Source organism: Perca flavescens, chromosome 11 (genome assembly GCF_004354835.1).
Source record: "Perca flavescens isolate YP-PL-M2 chromosome 11, PFLA_1.0, whole genome shotgun sequence".
Classification (NCBI taxonomy): domain Eukaryota; kingdom Metazoa; phylum Chordata; class Actinopteri; order Perciformes; family Percidae; genus Perca; species Perca flavescens.
The window spans coordinates 26,096,456-26,103,249 of record NC_041341.1 but is presented as its reverse complement, the minus strand read 5'-3'; the positions used below and the strand labels follow the sequence as shown (position 1 = coordinate 26,103,249).

Genomic DNA, 6,794 nt, shown 5'->3' with positions numbered 1-6,794 from the left:
GGCTACTTTGAAGAATCTAAAACATAAGACATGTTTTCAGTTATTTCACACATTTTTGTTAAGTACATAATTCCATATGTGTTCATTCATAGTTTTGATGCCTTCAGTGAGAATCTACAATGTAAATAGTCATGAAAATAAAGGAAACGCATTGAATGAGAAGGTGTGTCCAAACTTTTGGCCTGTACTGTATATATATATACATATATATATATATATATATATATATATATATATATATATATATATATATATATATATACATACATATACATACACATATATATATATATATATATATATATATATTTATTTATTTATTTATTTATTTATATATATATATATATATATATATATATATATATATAGATATATATAGATATGTATCTATATATATATTATGTATAGAGATGTAAACAAATTGTAAAACAGTATGTAAAAGTATATAAACATTGTTTAACATGGAAAATACCGGTGTATTTTTTTTTATTATTAAATTAATTTCAACAATAAGTGTACAATGAAGTTTGTCTGTAATCCTTTGTCTCGTTTAACCCTGATAGAATGACAATTCTTGCGACAGTGTGCTGTAGCTACACCCCCATCAATGTCTGATTTTCTCTCTACACCTTCTATTGGTAACAGCTTTGGCTACGACAACAAAACACCTGGGAATTCAAACTCAAAGCAAAGAAAACATTTCTTCAAACGTAGCAATGACCAAAACAACCAGCATCAGAATATGTTTTTTTTTCTTTCTTTTTTTGTTGGCTTTGTACGACAAAAATGAAAAATAATAATAAATGAGGCATTATCTGATGCTAACTTTTGCTGAATTTAGGAGAAATGCACAGGTGGAAATACACAAAGTGTAGTAAAATAAAGACCTAAATGTGTATTTTGGATGTTTTTTTTTTTCCCCCAATAGTCTGAAAGAAGATTTTATGGATGTAAAATAGCCCAAAAACTCAAAATTGAAAAATGATGGTTCTGCCTGGGGTGTCTCCCCTTAACAACAACAACAATAACAAGTGAATCGCTGTGTTAGTCAACATACATTTGAGGCCTGTACTGATCGGTCATGTAGAACAGATTGGGACATTCTGCAGACACTTTCAGGAAAACCCTAACGCAGAGATTATGACATATTCTGATGCAAAATTTTTGCATTTTTCAGAGATTTTTAGAGATTACAATTCTAAGGTTCATTTTCTTTTAACATAAACTCAACTTAAAATTCTGTTTCGTATTTTGGTCAGTTTATATCCATATATTAGAGGATTCATAATAGGAGGAATAAGCAGAAATTCCATAGCGATGAAGTTTTGAAGGCTTTGAGGTAAATCTGCGGAGCCAAATCGCATATACATCAAATCAAAAACTATTAAAACCATGAATGTAACTAAAGAGACTAAATGGGGCACACATGTCTGCATAAACTTTTTTCTGGCCTCTTTGGCCCTTACACAAGTTCTAATAAGATGCATATAAATCCAAATTGTGAATAACCCGTGAGACACATAAATGACAATTGTAAAATATGCAGCAACACTGTTTAAAAAGGTGTCCGTGTCAGAGCAAGCCAGTTTAACAATTATTCAATTCACACACAACAATCTCGCAATATTTGTACCACATAACTTTAGTCTTGACGTTAGCAGAACATTGATGGACAAAATGAAGAAAGGTGTTACCCAGGAGAAACATATGAGCTGAGAGAGCCTCCTCTTACTCATGAGACAGGGGTAGTGCAGTGGTCGACATATAGCCAGATATCTGTCGTAGGCCATAACTGCTAGAATGGAAAAATCACAGCAAACAAATGAGTACATGACAAAAGCCTGTAAAAGACACCCTTCTTCAGAGACTTGATGAGAAGAAGACAGTAGATCTGGGAGGAATTTGGGGTAGAAACTTGCTGTCCCATAAAGTCCATTAATGAAAAAACTACACAAGAAAATGTACATGGGCTCATGCAAGTTTTTATCTAAGATGATGATCATGATGATAGAGATATTGGCAAACAAAATCGCACAGTAATACAGTAAAGTGAATGTGAAAAGAGTTTCTCTGAAATCATTTGTCTCGTTTAACCCTGATAGAATGAAAATTCTTGCAACAGACACATTATCCACCTGGGAATTCAAACTCAAAGCAATGAAAACATTTCTTCAAACGTAGCAATGATCAAAACAACCAGCATCAGAATATATGTTGTTTTTTTCTTTCTTTTTTTGTTGGTTTTGTACAGCAAAAATGAATGATAACACAAACATTATACATAGAGTGTTGGTGGCACAGGCACTAGTCTTATCTCACCTTGATTACTGCTCACCAGTCTGGTCGGGTGCAGCAACAACAACAAAAAAGATCTGTCTAAGCTCCAAATAGCTCCAAAAAAAGCAGAAAAACTCACACTGGCCTGTCTATCAGGCGTGAGGCCTGAGTACAGAGAGTGGCTCAGAGTGACAAGAGGTTGGCATTCAACCTTATGAATTTTTTTAGGCATAAGTGTTTTAGTAAACAGCCGATTTGTCTGTCCTCACAGATACATTCTGTGAGAGAGCAACACAGTTATAGTAAATGGCAGGCTGCTATCCAAATTGAGTGAGGTGCTGTGTTCAATTTTATGCAGGGGACACAGCAGCGTTAAGCTCAATTATTAATAATCAGTGATTATCCAAACCAGTATGTGTACAAAAACACCATAATTGTGTTTTTGTACACATCAAAGATGTTACGCGTACCTACTTTGTCACTTTTTTTTTCTAAATAAAGCCACTAATGATGAGTCATTCAGCTACATCAAAGCTTTATTTACCTGTGGCTAAAAACATACTTTCCTCTGGAGAGTCTATAACCTATATTATTTAACGTTTTACTGTAACCTATATTTTTTATGTCCTGTCAAGTTTATTATAACAGGGACTTTTCAGTTTTGCTGCTTCAATGCAATGTCTCACAATATATTGCAGTATTGGCATGATAAGCGTATCTATATAGCGCTCACAGTCTCTCCAATTTAGAGTAAATAACAAAACGTGGCAACTGTAGCATTTGCCTTATTGGACAAGATAGCCAATTATTCAACATGGACAGGAATTTCACTGTTTGGTCTGCAATATACAACATATTTAAGGCATTGTATAATTTTTGTTTTGCAATATTATGTTTTGAGACTATGGTGCTTAAGATGGTGCGATGCAAAGTTTTCTCCCTATTCATTTTCAAGGTCCTCACTGCAGCTTCAACTGGATTGAACCAGTTGCTCTCTTTTCATTTCCGATTCAATTCATGATAACAAAAAAAATGTATTGTTGATTTTTTAAAACTAATATGTTAATTATAGACTAACATAACTTGTTGAATGATTTCTTCTTTGTCTATAATTTCTTTAGAATAATTAGATCACTCTGAGAAATATTGTGCAAGCTGATGTATACTTGTTCTGATGTCTGTAGGTGTTTAAACTGGAAACCTCCAGTCTCCAGGAGATTTTTTGCCCTCAGGGTCTGTATATTTTGAAGGAGTAGTGTTTGAGTTGATATCAATATTAGTTTAATATAAATTAAATATATATAGTCACAGTGCAAGTCATATCCAAAATTTGAAAACTAGATGGCATTTTATTTCTAACAGAGCACATTAAATGAATAATTCTTAACAGAGTATACAATGTATTTATTTTCTAAACAAATAAAAGGAAGATATTACCATAGAAATTGTATTGTTTAAAAAAATAGCAAAGCTACTTTGTCTAACACTTTCTCATTCTCATTCTGCCTGAGATCTTGGAAATAAGGCCACTTAAAATAAAATGCCAGTATGTGTTGTGTACATGCAAAGTAATGAATGAATTAATCTGTCATCAAAATTGCAGTGGTTGTGAAAGGACCAGGTAATGCAGATATCCACTAGTTGTTACATTTCTTGTTCTTTATTTAAGAGATATATTTATTTATTCACAGTTTATTTCAGCATAACCAATATATTTTTTAGTTGCCCAGCTGTTATCAACATGTTTACATCGACTAATGATTCATAACATTTTTACGTGACAGAAATGTAATTGGCATGTTCAGTTTATTATATTCATTTGATCCAATGAAGTAATATACAGTATGTCTATGTCCACAACACACAGGCTACTACATTCTCTGTATTTAGAGAAATAATGTCATTAAATATCTTGAAAACATTAAACATGTGGCCATAATATTCTCACTGTCAAATTATATGACATCTTGTGAGTCAGTAATCATATCTCTATTATCCTTTTGCTTTATTCTGAGAGTTAATCAAAATGTCAAATGTTTTTTCTTACCATTAACACACTATTTTTAGCTTTTGTAGAATAATGTGTTCCCATAAGCATAGACACACAATAGGCTGTGGTGGGTTCTAACTGAACATTTTTGAGAGATTATTTTAAACCATTGCAACAACTTTAAAATGTGTCTTCTAATTTATGGTAATTTGAGGCCATACACAAGAGGATTTAGAACTGGAGGGATAATAATAAACTCCAGTGACAAAATAATGGCCACAAATGGATTTATAGCTTCCAGATTATACCGGCTCAAGGCAATATCACAAAATCCAGTGATACAATAAATCACAAATGAAACAACATGTGGCAGACACTTCTGTAATACTCTCCCTTTGAAATCTGCTGAGCTTTTCCAGCAAACAACCACAATTCGCGAATAGGTGTACAGGACATAAAAGAGGGAAAGGAAAGATGAAGCTATGGTAAAAAGCATACCCACAATGTTGTTGACAACAGTGTTAACACATGATCATTTTACAATATTCCAGTTGGCACAAAACACTTTGTGTATCTCATTACCACATAAAGGAAGCCTGGAAGACAAATAAATGTATGCTTTAATAACTGAGGCTGGAAAGATCCAAGCCAATGTTGCCAACGTAATAATTGTTTTAGAGTTCATCTTTCTGTGATAATTTAAAGGATGACATACAGCAACATATCTATCATACGCCATAATGCCAAGAATGGTCAATTCATAGGAAGCATATGTGTAAATAACATAGATCTGAGTGAAACAAGCAGGACGAGAGATCATCTGAGTATCAGACAGAAGGTCCATGAGCAATCTGGGGAAGAAACCAGTAGAACCATACAGAGCGTTGACAGATAAACATGCAATAAACATATACATGGGCTCATGTAGTGTTCTCTCTCGACATATCACCAGTGTTATGACAAGATTAGCAGAGACAATAAAGCTGTAGAGCAGGAGACAAAAAACAAAGGCTGGATAGCGGTAGTGTCCAATGTTCACAAACATGGTGAAGTTAAAGTAAAGAGGAACAGTACCATTGTCCATTCCACTTACAGTAAATTAGCAACGAATATATCAGCATACAGGTATATGTTTTCGGACAAACTATCATTCCTGTCTTGAGAAATCAGATCGAATTTGACAGACTGCAGCATCTGTCAAAAAGAAAATTAAGCAGTTGTTAAAAAGCTTAAGTAGGCATTGTCACATAGTATCATATAATATTGGTCATATCTACAGTAGTTTCACAATACTTACTGAACTAGTGGTCAAAACTCTTCAGATGTGTTCTGCATTCTGCTCTTGGTATAGATAGACCCAAGGTGTAGGAAATAGAAGGAGTATTTTATGTTGTCTGACTGCACATGTCATCATAGTTTTTCTACTCTGGATCATCAATCATTTTAATATGGCATTTTATTACTTACCCAATATGCATCTTAAGATTTCTACTTAAACATTATGATATAGTTTCTTACTTAGACTATATTAAAAGGAGTTTGCATGATTGATGATTTTATGGAAAGTACCCCATACCTACATAGTATAGTATGTTGAAAAAAGTGCTAAAAAAAAGTCATAGTATAGTATGTAAAAATTGTCATAGTATAGTATGTCGAAAAAAACAATAAAAAATTGCCATGGATAGTATATACTATCTACTACAATTTTTTATTGTTTTTTTAATAATTTTACCTTTGGTAAAGCACTCTAAATTGCCTCTATGTTTTAAAAGGAGCTACATCAATAAAGCTTGTCCTGTCCTTGCTTTGCCTTCAGAATCAGAATACTTTATTGATCCCCTCAAGGAAATTATTATGTATTTACTTGTGGACCAGTTTATACTGCAGCACAGTGAAGGTGCTACACCGCTCATATAATAGCTTCCTCCATTATGGACTCTTGGTTCTCTCAGTCTGCTCAAAGGTCAGCACTGTCACGAAGTTTGGCAGTTGGTCAGTGACACAAATTTGTGGCTCAAAGTTAACCAAAGCTGAACTTTCTGAAATGCTCACATTTATATTTGCCGTCACTGAATCCACTAATTGTGGCGATTGAATTGATTTTGGTTGGATATTTAGCTATTTCTGTATTTTTCTGATGTGACAGAGCACAAATACTAATTTTAGTTTTTATTTCATCATTAAAGTTAATCCATGAAATATGGGCATTGGTTTTTCTGGATCTTTGTCATCCAGAATCTAACGTTAGCGGCCTTCTCTCAGTATATAGGGAGTTTGCACACGTTTGTTCTGCGTGGAGACTGCTGGTCCCAGGGAATGACATGAACAACAGATTGATGTCTTGGGGATACAGCGATGTAGTGGACTAATGACCCTGAGGCTTAATCATCATGTTTACTCAATATTTCTGTGTCCCTGTGACATTGCATCAAAACAGATGGGAGTTACATCAACAGATCTTTATTGTCTCATCAAAAAACATGGAAATCATCAGGTTGTCTCAAATGTGTTGGCCTTAGGTCAA

The 6,794-nt window shown here is 33.6% G+C and overlaps 1 pseudogene; it reads right to left on the bottom strand.

The window, feature by feature from the left end:
- Window positions 1-1,226: 1,226 nt before the first annotated feature.
- Window positions 1,227-5,351, bottom strand: LOC114563671 (olfactory receptor 2B2-like; annotated as a pseudogene).
- Window positions 5,352-6,794: the final 1,443 nt, after the last annotated feature.